A 19,545-nucleotide genomic window follows, 5' to 3' on the forward strand; every position below is an offset into this window, starting at 1 on the left:
GAACAGAGGATGTGATAACTTGTATATTTCCACATTTATTTAACAGATAAAAGTGCACTCATGTTGATGCCTGTAGGGTTTTAGCACATTACAAAGCCAATAGTAATAAAAAAATAAACCCACATTAATAAATTTGCATAAACGCACCAATACATATTGAGATATACAGGGTCTCATTTATGAGGCTGTGCGTCACTTTTACGCCGCTGGTGCGTCACTTTTTGTGACGCACCAGTTGCGTAAAAAATGCGCCTTGTTGCGCCATATTTACAAAGTGACGTATCTAGGTAGATGCGTCACTTTGTAAACCCCTGCGCCACATTATACCTGCGCCAGGTATAATGTATGCATGGGGGCGTTTTGACGCAACAAAAGGTCATGGAAGTGACGCAGTGAAATCTGTAAGATTTCACAGCACCATTTCTTGGCCGCTAATGCGTCAAAATCTTACGCCTGCTTCATGGCAGGCATAAGACTGACGCAGGCACTAACAACATGGGACTTGCCCATGTGAAAGTACACATTGCTGGAGTTGCGTCACTTTTGTGACACACTCCAGCAATGCGTCACATTTGCGCCTACAGATACGTCAGAAATACTGACGTATCTGTAACTCCTTGTGACATGATGCGTCATATTATAAATATGACGCATCAATCATGTCGCAGGGAGAGCGCAGTGAAAAGTGATGCATCGCTGTTTTCACGCAGCGATACATCACTTTTTATAAATGAGGCCCACAGTATTTTAAGCAAATCTCATCAAGCTTTGTAACTCTCATGATGCCAATATGTACAGCTATTGATCCGAAAGTCATTAACCTCAGCAAGGAGAGTCACTCAAAAGAGGCCAACTTATCTGCGTTTTTCCACTTTTTAAAAAAAAATACAGACAGGAAGCAGAATGTTTTCTTCCTGTATTTATCTGTAAAAAGCAGTAAAAACGGAAAACAGGGAGCCCTAATCATGACCTATCAATGTATGCGTTTCTGAAATACTCGTGGGTAGTTGATGCTCATTTAAAGGAGTTGCCACCAGACTGGCATGTGGGCAATAAAGCCTCCTCCTCTGAGCATTACTAAGAACTATTGAAGCAACATATTCAAAGTTACCTATCACCCATCAGAGCCAAATCAGTCACCAGGGCAGCTTCACGCTCAGTTTGTGTTTGTTCCAGAACATCCGAAAATAAAGCTGGACAGGGTGTAGCATGTTCAGTGGTATATTTGCTGGCAAATCTAGATCTATCACGTAGTACAATTCTCTACAGGTGGTACCAACCTAAATGAAATACACGTAGGCGAATGTTCTGGGCTTATTTTGGGTTTATAGTATGTTGATTCACAGCTTCTAATCCATTTGTTTTGCAAGTGATCCAAAATGGGATGTTTTCTCGTGTGGTGGGCACTTTTCTCCTAACTGAATGTACAGTCTGCATAGGTCTCAACGCAGCTGCAAGGGCTCCCTGGCACCGGTTACACATGCTGCTGAAGTGGTCTGTACTCAGCCAATAACTGAGTGGAAATGTCTGTTGTACCCGAGCTACAGTCAAATTCTCAACTTGTGAGTGCAGTGTATATACCAGCACCACTGGCCTTGTAGGTCCTGGCTCAGGGTACCCATTCTAACGGGCTTCAGTACATGTGGTAATCTGCCGTCACACCATAACGCATGTTCTTGGAAACCACTAGGGTTTTCCTGTTATTCACCTAGTACATAAATGGCACGAATTGGAGCAACCTTAAATTCAGTAAAAGACAAATGGTAGGAACTACTGATTCAAACTCTACTCATGAGTAACATTGTGTAAAAAAAACTAAAATCAGCATTTGAGTAACTACCAGCAACACACAGTGGTCCAGCACTCTTAATATTAGTTCATTTTCATAAACAATGACACATTTTCTCAAAGTAATGGCAATTCAGAAAAGTTGTTTCCATCAGATTCTTTATTCGTAACTTCTATTTTCAACACGATTAAAAGACCGTAGCCAACGTGTTACGTCCTCTAGGACTTCTTCAGGGCAAAAGGCACATTTACTTGTGATCTGTACTGCAATTCTGAAAGCAACGTGTCCCTTTTCAGGATCTGATCAAATCTGATTGTATCTTGGATTTAGGGTGCACTTTTGCCCTGAAGAAGTCCGAGAGGACGAAACACGTTGGCTACGGTCTTTTAATTGTGAAAAGAAGTTACGAATAAAGAATCTGATGGAAATTTTCTGAATTGCCATTACTTTGAGAAAATGTGACATTGTTAATGAATATTAACTAATATTAAGAGTGCTGGACCACTGTGTGCGGCTTGTGGTAAATTGAGACATTCTTTGTCTTAGGAGATTTAGGGGTTTTGAAACTCCGGTCCCTAGCACCTTACCTTCATAGATAAAAAATACACTAGAGATAGGTGCAATTCTGTCTTGCCCCAAACCCTGTTCCTTTTGTGCATTTCAGGAACTACTAGAATTACTTCTTCCTTATAAGGGACCCCTCGTCCCGCAGATATTGTTTCATCAAACCTCTCAAATTTGTCCTTAATTGTACAGTCCTATCTTCCATTTTAAGACAGATTTAGAATGTGTTGCAAAATTTCATTGAAATGCAAAAAACCCTTTTACTAATTAAGGGCTTAACAAACCCTTCAGCAAAATAGGGAGTTCCTATCTGAGATCAGGAAGGAAACCAATAGTGCTGAATTAGTAACGATTGGTAAACACTTGCATGTGGCCTGTGAGGGTACTCCAATACCCCACGTGGGCGCCATCACTCATTCTTTACAGATCACCTGTAAAATAAAGCGAAGTAGATTCTGCTTGGCCCTTTGAACTGACTTACTAGCTTCAGCAGGCATCTCTTAACTGGTGATAATAAATATATCAGGCGATGATCAACCGTGCCAGAGACTGTTAAGAATTCAATTTATGTAGATGCAGGTTACTGGAATAACTTTTACCAAAGGATGAGGACATAGAAGCAATCCAAAATTTTATTTTATAAGGGGCTGTTATTATTAAAGGCTAGTTTTAATAGAGAGACTGCGAATACGTGTAATTACAGTTATAAACACGATGCTAAGGAAAATAAAGACAATACATGCAAATATACTGAAAATTGCCTACATATTTGTATAGCAGATGACACTCACTGGATGGTATAAATGATGGAATCTCTTCTCTCTAGTCCTAGCTAATGTCTACCTTCGCACTAAACCTTACCAAAAATATGAGCTTCCTAAATAGCGCTGATCACTCATAACTCCTCATAATTCCATGTTCAGTCTTTTTCTAGTTTGCAGCCTGCTCTGATAAACAAATCTAATCTTGATTTATTGTGTCAATATTCTTTCGGGAAGCAGATTACTATTGCTAGCAAGTACCACTGTGTGAAGTTGAACAGACTGTTGCAGGTTAGATGCTTTTTGTCTAATGTTTGTAATTTTATTTGCATTAATAGGCTTTTGCTCGAGACTTTATATACCGTTTCTGAGCATAGTTACAGGAAAATCATGAGCCTAGATATTTGGGATGACAGGTGTGAATGGAATCATGATAATAACTTGCACATTTGTCTGACTACTTTGTTTCTCTCTAAAAATAATTTATAAATATATGAACGTGCTAATTGTTTGACTGTACCAACCTGAAAAAAAAGTAATTATACTGTGAACACATGTAAATGAAATTATAAACACAATCATGCATTGTAAAATATACCTACGTGATAAAAAGAACATAAATAACTGTGTGATGCCAGGGGGCTCAAAAGCAGAAATAAGGCAAGGCACATGACAGAGAGGGTTAGGTTGGCTACCGCTATCCACAAATCACTTATAGTATGGAAGATGAGAATTCCTTGGACAGATTCTAGGATGTTATTCAAATGAACAGGAAAAAATAGAGAAATGTAGGGCACTGCGGAGAGAATTATTTTGAAAGAACTCTGGTAAAGGGAGCCATTGTGTTAATTGATCTTGGTAATCCATTAAGAAACAATGGTGATACCGTACCAGAACCTAATGCTCTCAGTCTGACCAAGAATTTGAGGGTGATAATTGGTGGAGTGATGATGCATTGTACTGGCCAAGATGGCCGCCAGGTGAGGAGCTCCGGATGGGAGCTCCCTGGCCAGGGATTTCCTTTTTGGCCCTGGTCCCCTGGAATCTACCCCCCTTGGACCTTTATTTGCTCACCAGAGGTTCTTATGGACTGTGGCCATTCGGCTCTCCGGTTCCCGTGACCCAGTTCAAGATCTTTCGATGAACCTTGAGTAATGTGCTGACTGCGGAGCCTCGATCAACATGGCTGATGCCCGGTGGAGCTGTTTAGGCAGCTATAGAGGAGATTGGCTCTGGCTCTCCCGTTCAGCCGTCACCTACCCAGCCGGACATTGGGCATGGTTTGTCCTCTTCTCTCAGCTGTGATTTCCTCCCCTTCCCCGCCTTTTGATGAGTTGCCGAGGATCTGCTGATGACAGAGCCATTTCAGGGACCGATGACCGGTGGGGTATGCCTGGGGAGGGGATCGGCTGGGGATTCCCCCCCTCGCCGTACCCTACCCTCTGGGTTTTGCTGCGGTTGCCTGTCCTCTTGCACCGCCTCCCTAGTGATGACAGAGATGCACGAGTCTTGCTTCTCCCAGCAGGGGTGAGTACTGCGGTGCAGCTGACCAGTGCCCCATGCTTGTTTTTGCTTCTTGAGTTTTGGGGAGGTGCGCCCTCCCGGTCCCCGCTGCTACCTCCACCTCTCCGGGGATGTTGCCTAGCACCCAAATCTGATTTTCCCCTGTCTTTGCGGTATTCTGAATGGCAATGCTGTTGCCCCTGGAGCCCCGGGTGATTGTACGTTGACGACACGCTTTGTGATCGGCGGTGTTCTGCCCTCCTCCCTCCATGGTCATGTGGCTGCTTCCCCCATCTGACCCTGCTTGAAGCCTTCGAGTCTGCTGCCTTGTGGTTTTCGTGTTGGATTTTTGTGTGTTCCGCCATTTTGAGTTGATGCTGTTGGTTCCCATGGCCTGCGTCCTCCATCTTGGCGGTTTCTACCTATCCTCATTGTTGCTAGACTGCTCCTTGTTCGCCTGTATGTTCTTTTCCTCAAGTCCCCCCCCCCCCCCTTTGGTCTCCTACTCCCCTCCCATCTTATACTATCACTGATTCACAGGATGTTTATGTTTGTTGGTCCCCAGACGGTTTGTAGGTCTTTTACTGTGACTGTTTTGTAAGTACTTTCCCTCTTGCCGGTCTGCCAGACCCGATTATGCATTCCTTAACCCTTTTTACCATTCCCCCCCTACCTTCCATGCCCCATTTGACATATGTCTTGGCTATGCTATGCGTTATTAACCCATGTTATTGTGTAGTCACTGTTTTTCTCCTATGTTGTACTTGGCTCCTGTAACTGATGTAATTTTGTAATTTGTAACTCGCTATCCTCATGTAAAGCGCTCTGATATCTCCAGGTCTAGCCATCGCTATATAAGGCTCTGCAAATAAATAATTCAAATAAATTATGACTAAGTCATTAGTTCTTTTCAGAATTTAGTGAGAAATTAAAAAAAATATGACCATCTGTTGGAAAACAAGGCATTAGTTGTGTGGCTTGCAAAAGTAATGGGTCTACATTTGTCCTTCACTGGGAACCAAAGACCCCATTGTAGTGCTAGACTCTCAGAGGGTGGCAATGCAGAGCAGTCCATGGCTTGCTCAAGGGAGGTGCGGTGGGTTTTTAATCACCATTGACATATACGCAGAAATGACACTCAATAAATGATTGTCCAGTCTGTGCTTTTCTTTATAAAAAAAAAAAGTACATTTAATACACACTTGAGTTTTTACATTTCGTCACGGATCCCAGGCAGACGCACATGCTCGAGCAGTCTGTAAGATCATTGCTTTAAGCACCCCCTGATGGTCTATATCAATTTATATACTCTGTAGTCTGCCCAGGACTTGCGATCCACATCCTTGTACTGAAAACCCAGTTTTACTTGCAACAGCTGTCTGTTCTCAAGTTCTCCAACAGAACATATCAAGTTTCACATATTTTTAGACGTCTTGGGCACAAGCGTCTAATGGCATGTTTTTAACGTTACACCGGAGTTAACCAGGTCTTCAGATTCCCCATCATGGAGTGCTGACCTTTACCCCTGACCCTGTCGTATATCCTCGATTGGGCATTTTAAAGTCACAGACAGCCACTTCAAGCTTTTAGAGACCGTGTCTACTTCCCGGTGGTCCTTAAATAAAAAACAATTTTAGGACGCTATCTCCGCCGCCCGAGGAACCAACGATTTGCAAAGTCGCCGAAGATTTGAGTTACCCGGACAAGTAAAGGAAATCGCCTTTCAATTAAACGTAAGAAGAAAAAGGAATTCCATAGTAGGAAAAAGCGTGAATATTGGAAGGCCTGAACCTACAGAAACCTGGCAGGAAGCCGCCATATCGGCATACTGCAGTACTAACCGGGCACTCTACCACTGGTGTGGAGCGATCGAGCAACACAGAGTGGCCTCCTCTTATTGAAACATTGTAACACTGCCACCGCAGCCTCTCGCGGCCGCAGCCTTTTGCTGCCGTCACCCAGAGATCCGGTGGGTGAGAGCGGAATCGGGGGTGAGAAGGAAGCACGGCAGCAACCGCCGTCCCGCGTCTGTGCTTTGTCAGGCAAGGGGTACAGGTGCACACCCTTGGCACAGTGGCGCTGGTGGGAGCACGGGGGGGCCAGAACTCACCCGGGGGAACCCATGACTCCACCCCACCCTGAGAGCCCTGTAATCCCCAGCTGCCGCCTGCCGAGCACACTCCCAGGCAGCTCACCTCCGCTCCACATGTTCAGGAAGTACTCAACAATAGAGCGGTTGGAGCAGGCTGCAGTGGAGGTAGGAGGCTGAGGCTGGGGCAGGGGGTAGGAGCAGGAGCAGGGGGGTGATAGTTCCTGATCCAGAGTGAGAGCTCCGTCAGGAGGAAACAGGTCAAAGTAGGGCAAAACCAGACCTCTTTTCATGTTACCGCTACACCACCGCTACACCACCAACCAACATCAAGCGAGAACCAAAGAAGGAGCTGAGAAAGGCCCAATAAGCTCAACAAGGTGCCTAAGGGGGTGAACATTACAGTGAACATTATAGCGAACACAGAACCACAGAGAAACACAGAGAGATAATCCATACAGGAACACCATGAAACAAGGAAATCACAAGAAAAAAAAACACTACCCCAGATCAGCGAATCAATTAAATCACCACTAAGTAACAAAATAGCTGAGCAGGAGAGCGATCAAGCAGACAAACTAAAATCAATCACCTGAGGGACATTAACCACAACTGTAACCCCAACGATCCTCAGAGAGCACGATGAAGTCTGGCAAAATCAGGAATGTGATTAACAACGTTCCGACAAGAAGGCGCGGCAACAGCAAGTCGAAGCCACCAGACGAAACAAAACACTTGCTGGGGCAGGAGCTATCACCACCAGGAAATCAGACGCGCGAGGAGGACGAGACAGTAACTCCAAGCAAACTAGCACCCAAAGGACATCAACCAAACATGTACACAATCTTCTCATTTTTTAAAGATCCTGGGTCATCCGTAAGCTCTTCAATTAACGATCTCAAGGGTGTCCTTTCCCCTCTGAAACCTGAGGGGATTACTCAAATAACTGCCACCGCCCCAGGAGGCGAAAAAAGTGAAAACATAACACAAGTAACAATGAGGATTGAGAGAGACACCGGGCTGGTCTGGAGGAAGATCAAGAACAAGAAAGAAGGATGGAGGGAAAGGCTGAGGGTGAAGCGGGAACACACACACCCAAGGAAAGCCCAACCCAAGCATATTTGACTGGCACAGGCAAAGGTGGCTACAGCGTAAGCTACAACGTCCACAACAGCATCGTGGAGGAAAGGAGCTACCCCCTTCAACCAAGGATAGCAATTCTGCCAACTTCACAACCCTTAATAACAGTCATAGAGGCGGAGCAAAACAATTAGGAGCTCACCAACAATAGAAAACTACTCACACCCAGAAAATCAAAGCTACAATCTTCAAGACAGCCAACAAACAAGAACTTCAAAATACAGGCGCAATTAAGAGCAAACGCAGGACCCAACACCAGCAAAACAGCGATAGACACTTCCATAAACCAGGTCTATGTTCAGTCACTACAACCAGAACACTCACAGGTGGGTGTCGGGAGAGAGCTAGGAAAATCACCAACAAATGAGTATAAAGAAGAACCAGAAAAGATAGAAAAAACAAAACGGATATCTTCAAACTAGAGAACACCGGCCAGCTCACAGCAGAGGAGTGGGAGAGGCTAGTAGCATCTTACCCCCCAGTTATCCCACAGGAGGAAGACAGTCAACAAGTTCCTGTTATAACCCCAGTCACAGAAGAGTCTTCAAAGGGACCGGAAATACTATGGCCATCCTTGCTAAATACATTACAGTTATCAATAAAGGTCATGCAGTATCATTCGGGCAAAATGGATATGCAACTATCCCTCCTAAATTTTCTAGCAATACATGTAGCCAACATTGACAACAAGCTTGCAGACATGAACAACATGATCAAAAGGGTACAAGCTGAAACAAAAATAGCGCAGCCAAGCTGCTCCTGCTACACAATAATGGATACATTCTCATAGATTCCACAACTACTGGGGTGGCATCCTGAACGACTCAAAAAAGACAACCGACAATCCAATAAATGGAGGAATCCTGGACATGGTAAACACCAACAAATCCAAATTATAGCCCGCCAAGTGAACAGCTTATGTCCTCCAAAGACAAATACGGCACAGGGCGGGATAAAAAAGAGACATGGAGCACACATACCACATCAAATCCAGAAACCAAGCAGAAGGCCCAAAACTAGAGTAGGGATGGGCCAAAAAGCCATAACTCCTCGGAGAAAAACGAAGATGAAACCTATGCCGATGTGGCAGGGAAAGCCACACAAACGCCTGCAGAATCACAACGAAAGGTTCGCTTAGAACAAATAAATACACAGCTCAGCTACACGCAGGGGCAACAGGGGAAGGCTCCCGAATTCACTAACCATGACAGCCCTCAAGACAAGAGTGCGGGGAAAGAAAGCCCAGAAAAACTCAGGGAACAAAATAAACGAGGTTGAAAACAAAAAAGGAAAGGGAGAAAAAAGACCAGTAATATAAAAGCATTTTTCAAAGTGGTTAACTTGACTCCGGAAAAAGAAGATGAAGCAGAAATGGACAGCGAAACAGTGACCATAACAACCTCACCGGCCAAGGAGACCGAACAAACCACACTAAGTCAGAACTCCAATCACACAGGCAGAAACACGAACAATAAGCGTCAAACAGAAATCAGTCAAGAAAGAAGAAAGCCCAACAATGGAACAGAGAGGGAAAATACCACAGCAAGGTTGGAAGCGTCACCAATAGACACTAAGGGAGCCTCGGCGGCACAGGGCCCAATGCTGGTAGAAGACAAGGAGGAAACAGAAGCGCAAGCTGAAGAACAACCATTCATAAAAAGAGCCGACTGGACACTGGTTAAACCTGCCATGGAAGAACAAACAACGGGACCATAAGCGGAAGGAAGCCGAAAGTGGCACAATCCTACTTATCCCGGAGTATAGGTCAAGAGGCAGAGAGGATATCCTCAACCGAGGCAACATATTACACTTACTGTCCACCATCAGCAACTTGGAGGATATAAAAACAAACAACCTAGAATCTGTGGAGTTTGTACATCATAACTACCTGTCAGACCAAGAGGTCACTAAAACCACATGGGCCACGCAGGAAATAACTGAAAGAATCATGGAGTTTGAACCATGCTTTAAAGCATGAGGGATTCGCCTAAAAAGACAGGAAAAAACAGGATATCCAGAACCATTATGTCAAGCACAAAAATAGAAATTGGATTGCACCTCATAAAAAACAAAATCCAGAGAAAATGATAAGCGTCCTTAAAAGGGGCCAGAAGTACGTCAGTCTCACAGACAGACACATATTCACTGAGCTCAAGACAAGCCCAAGGACCATCAAAAGAGAATGACTGGAATTGGGTAGCAAGGACCATTAATACAAGGCCCGTGAAGACATGACAAAATACACAACAAAATACTCTAAAAAAAAATCACCAAATAAGAAAACAAAGCGGATGACACTCAGCTTCTACTTTACCCCCAGAAATTTGACATAATTGCCCTTCAAGAGACCTGGTCGGACCAGCCGTACCAAATACAGGGCTTCAAAGCACATCACATCACATACCAGCTACAAGAAATGCCAAATATGGCCACTTAAAAGGAGGCCAAACAACATACACCTCAATAAAGAGCATTAATGAAATAAAGAATAAAGACGCTAAACAGTCAGGTAATAACAGCATAGAAACAATAGAGATGGAATTAGGGGGAAAAGATCAAAACCAAAAGCTAATACTGCTAAACGTATATGTACACCCCCGAGGGAAAAAAGCCGGGATGAAACTACTGACTGTAGAAGTAACAAAAATATTGTCAGAGGAGTCAACATCCAATCTCTTAGTAACAGGGGACTTTATTAGGTACTTAGGCGGGCCCCAGACAAGGGACTCACTTGTGGAAGAACATTTTTGTGCATGGGGCATCCCACAACAGGTGGCAAGCAAATGGGGAAAACAAAACAGACTGGCAACAGACAGCTTAAAAGACTTAGAACACCTTAACCGTGTAGCTCTAAACGGTCGCTTCACAAACAACAGCCCATCGGCAGCCACTCTTCACAACGCAACAGCAAGTTCCACTATAGACTTTACATTTTCATCACTACAACTGTTTGGCAAAATTCTGGACTTACGAATAGGAACAACTGCAGTCAGCGGCCACTTACCGCAAGAGATTACCCTGAACACCTATGGGGCGGAGGTTAACATGCCAGTAGCTAATGTGGGATCTTCATATTCGGTCATACAAAAAAGAATAAAATGCAAAACGCATAACTTGGAAGGCTTTGAAAAAGAAGCAAAAAAATTGTGGGAAAAAAAGGATTGTGATCCGGACAGATAACTTAAGCCGATGGAATTATTTACCAGCAGCCTTGGAACCGCCCAAACAGGAAAAAAAACGGACCACACAATATCGGAATATCAAAACCAAGCAAGCTCCATAAAGAGCTTTCATAACATGGAAGACAAGTTAATAAAACAGAACATAAATTTAAAGCACCATAAGAGAAATATCAATAAACTACTGCGGCAACTACACCGAGATGGTCCGGACAAAGAAGTCCAAAAGGAACTGCAAAAACAAAAATCCATCAAAAAGAAACTTATCTGGAACTTGAAAAGGGAACCAGAGGAAGAGTTATGGGCTAAGTTGCTCCATGGCGCAAAATGAAGCAACACCAGTGGAAGATTCTGGAAGACAGTGAACGACCTCCAGAATTCAAGAACACCCAGCATAAATTCTCATATTACAGAAGAAGCCTGGTCCGATTATCTACTGCTTCACTTCAACACAACACCAAACAACACTGTTAAGATGCTAGCAGAACTCGAAAGAAAAATCCTAGATTGCACACAACTAACAGAGATAACTACAATGACTTTCACAAAAAAACAAATTATAAGCAGAATAGCAAAAGGAAAGAGAGGGGGCGCCAGGCCCCAACGGAATTCCCCCTATCTTGTATAAACGAACCTGGAATACTGGGCAGCAGCCCTATCACCATTGTTCAAACAGATTACTGAAACTGAAACAATTCCTGACTCATGGAAAGGCTCAATAATAGCTCCAATACACAAGAAAGGCAGCAAATATGATCCAAAATATTATAGACTTGTTGCCTTAATCGACAACAAGGCCAAATACTATGCTGGTCTATTACTAGAGGAGCTCACGGAATGGGTGAATGAAAATGCAGTGATCCCCATTACCCAGACAGGCTTTCGGAAAAAATCAGGAACAACGACAAACATTCTGGCTCTAACTCGCCTAATAGATGCCGTCAAACTCGCCAGCTTACCCCTCTAAGTATGTTTTATTGACTTCACTTCAGCATTCGACAACATCAACAGAAACTTACTATGGGAGAAGCTGGCGAACAGGAAAATACCGTCAACTTTACTATCACAACTTTTGCTATTGCACACGGATACGTGGATACAAATTAAGTTGGGCTCAGGAGACTTGCCTGTCAAGGAAAATACAGACGACCAAGGACCTCAAAACAAGGGTGCGTGCTAGCTCAGACCCCTTTCAACATCTTTCTGTTGGATCTTTCTCCAATACTAGACGAATGAAACCCAAACGCTCCGAATCTAGGAGGAATAACTGTTTCAAACTTTATGTACGCCGATGACATCGTGCTTATTAGCCGCACGCCGATAGGGTTACAACACCTAATCAACACAACATACACCTATGCGGCTATGAATGGCCTCAGCATAGACCTCTCAAAAACAAAAGCAATGAGAATAAATGGGAAGACGTCCACACCCAAGTTTCTCTGGCAAATGGGAGGACTAACACTGGAAACCGTGGACGAATACAAATATCTGGGTGTAATTGTAGACAGAAAAGGGGCATTCCTACCTCAGAAGGAAGCAATATCAAGGAGAGGAATCACAATATCTGTTGCATTGAGAAATCTTAAAAAGAAAGTATCCGGATGTAGTTTCACCCCACTTCTACAAATAATTCAAGCAAAATTAACACCGGCCATCACCTACAGAAGCGAATGCCTCTGAGGGAGGGATGCACAAATACTGAACAACACAACAGCCAGGGCAATGCGAATGTTATTCAATTTGCCTAAATGCATCTCTCAAGCACAAATAAGACTTGAATTCGGCCTGAGGAACCAAAGAATAGAAAGAATGGGTGCCTATGCCAAAAGTTGGCATAAAATACGGGGAGCCGATGCCTCAAGCTTGGATTACCATCTCCGGAACGAGCTAGAAAGGAGAAACACGAGTGCCGCCGCAACTTACTTAAAGCATTCAATAGATTCCTTGGAGCTACAAGATGCTTGGAAGAGCATTGACTCACATTATACGTTTAAACAACTAGCAAATAAATCTGTAAGGATTATGTTGCTAATAGAGGACAAAGCAACATTAGCGAAAAGGGCACACGATTGGACCGTCATTCAAAACTATACCAGTAGCTTCTGCCAAAGCTACTTAGGAGTCGGTTACACACGGTCCTCAAAGGAGAAATTTATACGACTAAGGCTGGGCATCCTTCCATCATAAAACCATCTTCCCTCGTGGAAACGGCCACAAAAGACAACAAGCTGCCGATTATGTGGGGATACAAAAGAGGATATCCTTCACTTAATATGCATCTGTAAAGGTCTGGATAAGGAGCGCAGACAACATCTAAAGCCAAACCTAAAGAAACTGGGAATAAGGACATGCCGGCAGGCAGGCAAAGCATGCTTTGACGGCAAATATATCCAATTAGCAAGTCATCTGGTTAAATTTCTGTAAAAAGCGGAAAGGAAGCAGAATGCCAGAAGGGAGAGTCCGGAATAAACTAACCTACATAACATTTAATTTTGACTGCCTTCCCTGTATGTTACTACAACAAACTCAAAGTACCAAATTCCTCCTTTTCAATCTTAAGAAATTGTAGAAGCTGCAGGTAGCCGAAGGGCTTGCTTTTCATTTCATTTTCTCACGTCCATTTGATGGTACTGCTCAAAACTGTTCCAGGATCCCATTGTGGTACGGAAGAGAACATAGACTCTTTTGGTAAACATAAAACTTAGCATTTAGAAAATGGAAAGCCAAACGACACGCAATCTGTATTTTTTTAGCTTCATGAAATGCTTTGAATATTTTAAGGAAAATTTTAACCGAAATGTTTGATAATAATGTTTTATTAGACAAAACTATATTTGAAGTTCATTTACATGTAAATTTGCTGATTGTAATGGTTTTAATTAAGTGAGCAATAAAGAATTACTTACACACTTGCTACTCAATACTAAGTAACAATTTACAAATAGACATAAGCTGATGGTAATGCTTCTTGATGACATTGCGTGAACATCACCACCTGTAGGAGAGTCAGAACTGCTTCTTACAGTTACCCCCACTTTTAGGAGACCACCCGTGCGCCCACCAGCCTACAACCGTATGTTAGCTTATGGAATCTTAATGTCAGGTCGCTCGTTAGGCACCATCTAGACATTCGCGATCTGCTAGATGAGGAGTTGCCTGACCTATTCTGTCTGACGGAGACCTGGCTGCAGGATGCCGATACGGCCGTTGTTAATCTGGCCTTCCCGCCGGAATACTCGGTATTCACTTTAAACCGAGCTTCTAGAGGCGGAGGAATAGCTCTCGCTGTTAAATCTCGCTATTCTTGTATGTGGCAGGGTCAAAAAATCCCGGGTTGCGAAAGTGCAATGTTCAAGGTAGCTATTACACCTAACTTCACCCTGTCGGGGCTATTGATTTATCGGCCACCGGGGAGTGAAGTAGCCTTTAGAGCGGCGCTACCTGACGCCATTAGTGAACTGGCTACGGGGTGCTCCAATTTCTCCATCATTGGAGATTTAAACTTGCACTTTGACAACTTAACTAGCCCCTCGGTGTCCAGTTTTGTGGCAGATCTTGAGGCGCTCCAGCTGATTCAGCTGGTGGCACAGCCCACCCACTCAGGGGTCATACCCTTGATCCGTTTTTTACTAATCTTACGGAAGCCTGCATTACCAGCTACACACCTCTAGCATGGACTGATCATTACCTGATACAGATCCAGTGCCCTTCTCTGGCTATTCAACCTAAGCCAGTGGTGTGTTCGATTCCAAGACGACGTTGGAACAAACTTAAGCTGGATGACTTTTTCCACCTCCTATCGGCTGACCCATTTGTCATCACGGGGTCGCCTGATCAGGTTTATGACAGGTTTTGTAATTGGGTATCTAGGGCGTTGGACACTCTTATTCCCTTGGTCAGCTGCAAAACTGGGACCGGTAAAGCCAGCCCCTGGTATGACGACTCACTGCGTGCTCTGAAGGTCTCCTGTAGGCGCGCAGAGCGGGCATGGCGTAAAGCCTACAACAGCACGAAGAAAGTTCTCTACCAGTCTACTGTCAAAGTATATCATCGGGCCGTATGTAGAACTCGTGCCGCATTTTATGCTGCACAATTCAGGACTAGTTCGAACCCATCTAAGGCTATTTTTAAGGTACTACAAGACCTTACTGCCAAAAAGGTAACAACAACGCACCAGAGCTCCGTCGAGCACTGTGAAAAATTGGCAGAGTTCTTCTTGGAAAAGGTGAATGCTATCTATCGGGCCTTTCCTTTGGCCACTCCCTCGGCTAATCCATCTGTTAAGCCTTTACCATCTGAGGGACTGCATTCCTTTCCTATTTTAACATCGGATAGCCTAGACACATTGGCCCGTAAAGTGAAGTCTGGGTCCCCAGAGGATCCACTTTGCCCAGATGTGTTCAAGGACCTAGCGGTACATGATATCTCGCCGCTATGTTCTCTGATCAATTCGTCATTAACATCGGGCGAGGTCCCACTGAAGTGGAAGCGAGCCATGGTTCGGCCTATCCTTAAGAAACCCAGCCTGGACGGTAGCAAGCCGGAGAGCTACCGGCCGATTTCACTCTTGCCGTGGCCGGCTAAGGTTATGGAGGCACACGTAAACGCTGTCCTCTCGGCACATCTCCGCCATGCAGATATCCTCGACGCGACGCAGAATGGGTTTAGGGCTGGTCATAGCACGGAGACGGCTCTGCTTTATATGGTGGAGCACCTTCGCTCCGTGCTTGACGCGGGACAAACGGCAGCGCTTGTGCTATTAGATCTGAGCGCTGCCTTTGACACCGTCTCGCACCCGATCCTTCTGCTGCGCCTAGAGGAGGCTGGTGTGACCGGCATCGCTCTCCAGTGGTTCCGGTCGTTTTTAGCCAACCGGGCCTTTAGCGTGACCGTGCCACCTTACCAGTCCAAACTCCATCCGTTGAACCTGGGGGTTCCCCAAGGCTCCTCGCTGAGTCCTACGTTGTTCAATCTATACGTAAGGCCGCTAGCTGAGGTTGTCAGGCAATGGGGTATGACGATGGTGTCATATGCCGATGACACCCAGCTAGCGGTTACGATCAGCGGGGACGCCAAAGTCGATGCCCCCAGGTTTCAACAAGGACTGCGGGCGGTCGCCAGCTGGATGACATCCAACTGTCTCCAGCTGAACGCTAGCAAGACCGAGGTCATGGTTTTTGGCAGGCAGCCGGAGCTTTGGGGAGAGAGATGGTGGCCGGGGGATTTGGGTCCTGCTCCTATCCCAGTCGCCGAGCTTAAGAACCTCGGGGTCTGGCTGGACCCTTCCCTTACGTTTGTGTGTCATACCAAACGCACGGCGGCCTGCTGCTTTGGCATCCTGCGCGGGCTCCGTCCAGTGCTTAAATTCTTCGATGCCCCTACCAGGCAACTCATGATCCAAGCCACAGTTATCTCGAGGCTGGATTACGCGAGTTCCTTACTGGTTGGTCTGAACCAGGCGGAGATTGGGCGCTTACAATGGATTCAGAACGCCGCTGCAAGAGCGGTGGTAGGCCTCCCAAGATTCTGTCCTACCTCCAATACCCTGCGATCATTGCATTGGCTACCGGTGGCCCAGCGGATCCAGTTTAAGGTCCTCTGTGTCGCCTACAAAATTCTGAAGGGGTCCCCAGCAACGATCCTTATGGCCCTTCTCGCCCATTACACCCCAGCTCGACTCTTAAGATCTGCAGACTTAGAACTAGCTGTCGTTCCGCGCTTTAAGCGGAGTCGAGCTGGAGGACGCTCATTTTGAGTGCGTGCGGCGGTCCTGTGGAACTCCCTGCCCCCGGCGATTCGCGCTATGAGGGATTTGCTTTCCTTTCGCCGCGCGGTGAAAACCTTTTTATTCCCTTAGTTTGTCTACACTGTTTTGCTTATTGTTTAGTTGTGTTGTGCAGCTGCCTTGTCGGGCGCCAGGACGCTCCTTCGCTGGAGCATCTGTGCGCCAAATAAAAACGCATAACATAACATAACTTTTTGCTGCTGTTTCACTGTTTACGACTTAGGCTGGCTGGGGCCCTGCTATCGAGGGCTCCAGCCTAGCTGCTTTCGCCTCTAAATTGATTGCAAGTACTTTAGGTACACTCCAGATTGGATTCTGGGGTACCCTTATAAGTCCCTAGTATATGGTATACTATGTACCCAGGGCATAGGTACCCCAGAGGCCTCCCAGGGGCTGTAGCATGTATTGTGCAACCCCTGAAAGACCACTCAAACTGACACCACAGGTCTGCTACAGCAACCTGTATAAGGTGGTGCATGCCCACCTTACTTAGATATAGGTTCACTATATCTATCCTATATCACTACACATATAAACCTATCAGTCACCCCTATGGCAGGCCTTATCAATCCAGAAGGTAGGGTGCTGGGTTTAATGTGAGAGGGTGCTCCTGCATGAGAAGAGCCCCTCTGCAGCCTTCGGAACATATCTTCCGGGGTTGTTTGTGATGCAGCCAACCATATACTCTTAAGTGCATTATAACCTCGCGGTAAATGCTAACTTTAAAACGGCTGCATGCAAACATGTCGTGTTCGGTGTCAAACACCTTGGAATCATACCTCCCGCCAGTAACTGCCGAGGGAGGTGCGGCGGGAGGTATGATTCCACCCCCCTAGAGGGAGAAATATGACAACACTGGTACACCCGGTACCAGCTTTCTCGGACCCTGGCATCACAAGATGGATGCTGCCAGCAACAGACACAAGTCTGCCCTCCTGCTGCTGGACGAAACTCCAGCAGGGGAAGGATAGGTTTCCTGGCACAGGGAGGTGTGACCACCTCCCAGACAGACTTCAGTGTATTGAGGCTGGGTGGGTGCACTCAGAGTGCTTTGATGTCTGCACTGGGGGCACATTTGGTGTCCCTGTGCATAGTCCATCTCAAATCGGTTGCAGGAGCCTTTTGCTTCTGCTCTGGAGCGAAACTGGACAAAGGACATGGGTGTAGCCACCCCTCGGTCATGACCCTCCCATAGGTGGGTCCCCAGTTTGTCCCACCCCTTCCTTGGGTATAAAGTAGGAACCCCTGACTACAGGACTTTAGATTTTACCTGGACTAAACTCAGATACAGAATCGTACTTCAACGATCTGCACGACGCTGGATGACTGAAGAATCTCCCTTGGAGTAAAGGAGTTACTCCCCTGCAAGGCAGGCATCTAAACGCATCTGCCCGGTTTGCATCTACGAAGCTCGAGGACTCCGAAGATTTCTGCAGCACAGGAGGTGGGTTCCTGTGGTCCCCGAGGTTGATAGACATTCTAAGCTATTCTGAGGCCTGTATCCCTCGTGGGGACCGTGCAACCTGAACCCTTTTCCACCGCGTACAATTGCAACAGCATATGCTTTTTGGCAACCCCTGAGGCTGTGCTTTAGGCTACTCTTAGTCCGTACCCAGTGCAGTAATTGCGCTGAAGATTTCCGGCCTACACTCCACAAGTGTTCCGTGGGCTGGTATTTTGTGATTCAGATATGCCTTTGGACAGAGTAGAATGGTTCTTTTCACCCAACTTACAGTGTACTTTTGTGCGTGTGTGAGTTTTGTAGGCCTAAGGGAAATGAAATTATCCTGTGTGGTCTACTTTTCCATAGGTAATGGAGTGTCCCTACAGTGAAACAGTAAAGCACACACTATCCCTTACATGTGTACCCTCACATTATACGGCCTATTCCATTCCACCACCCAAATATACGTAGTCCCTTCTTCACCATTTTATCTGTACCCAGCTCCTGGTCTGCGCACAACGGGAAACTTCCCTGCACAGCCCTTATATGGGTGCACATACGTGTTCACATGTAACCAGCCCGGTGCCGCATACCCTGGCTGCCTTATCTCACAAGGCGGACACTGTCAGAAAACACATGCAGTTCATTTTACCATGAGTTTATCGTGGGTGAGCCCCAGGTTATGATGCTCTACCACAGTAAAAGAGCAGAAATCAGGTGATCAAAAACAAAATATTTAGGCGGCTCAGAACCATCTCCTTACACCCTCTGTCTGTAATCGTGACCGTAGGAAGTCAATAAAGATGAACTATACCATTTAGGAATAGCTGAGCTTACTGGTGGGCAGTGGAATAAAATGGTCAGTCTCAGGTAAATATTCACATTTATTTATTTATTATTTATTTTGAGAGTTTTATATAGCGCGAACAAGATCTTTGCAGATAACAGAGCGCTTTACAAAGGCAGGTGGAGGGCAGGGGAACAAGGGGGCATAGTGGGGAGGTAGCTCAACATGATCATGTACATAGCACCAATACAGTATATAACATAGTACCAATATAACGTATAGTACAGGTATGAGGTAGCAGGCATAGTTGGAGCGTAAGTCATCACCAGGTTCATGTACATAGCACCAGTATAGTATATAACATAGTACCCATATAACGTATAGTACAGGTGTGAGGTAGCGGGCATAGTTGGAGCGTAAGTCATCAACAGGTTCATGTACATAGCACCAATATAGTATATAACATAGTACTCATATAACGTATAGCACCAATATAGTATA

This window comes from Lissotriton helveticus, chromosome 4_2, assembly GCF_964261635.1.
Source record: "Lissotriton helveticus chromosome 4_2, aLisHel1.1, whole genome shotgun sequence".
NCBI lineage: Eukaryota > Metazoa > Chordata > Amphibia > Caudata > Salamandridae > Lissotriton > Lissotriton helveticus.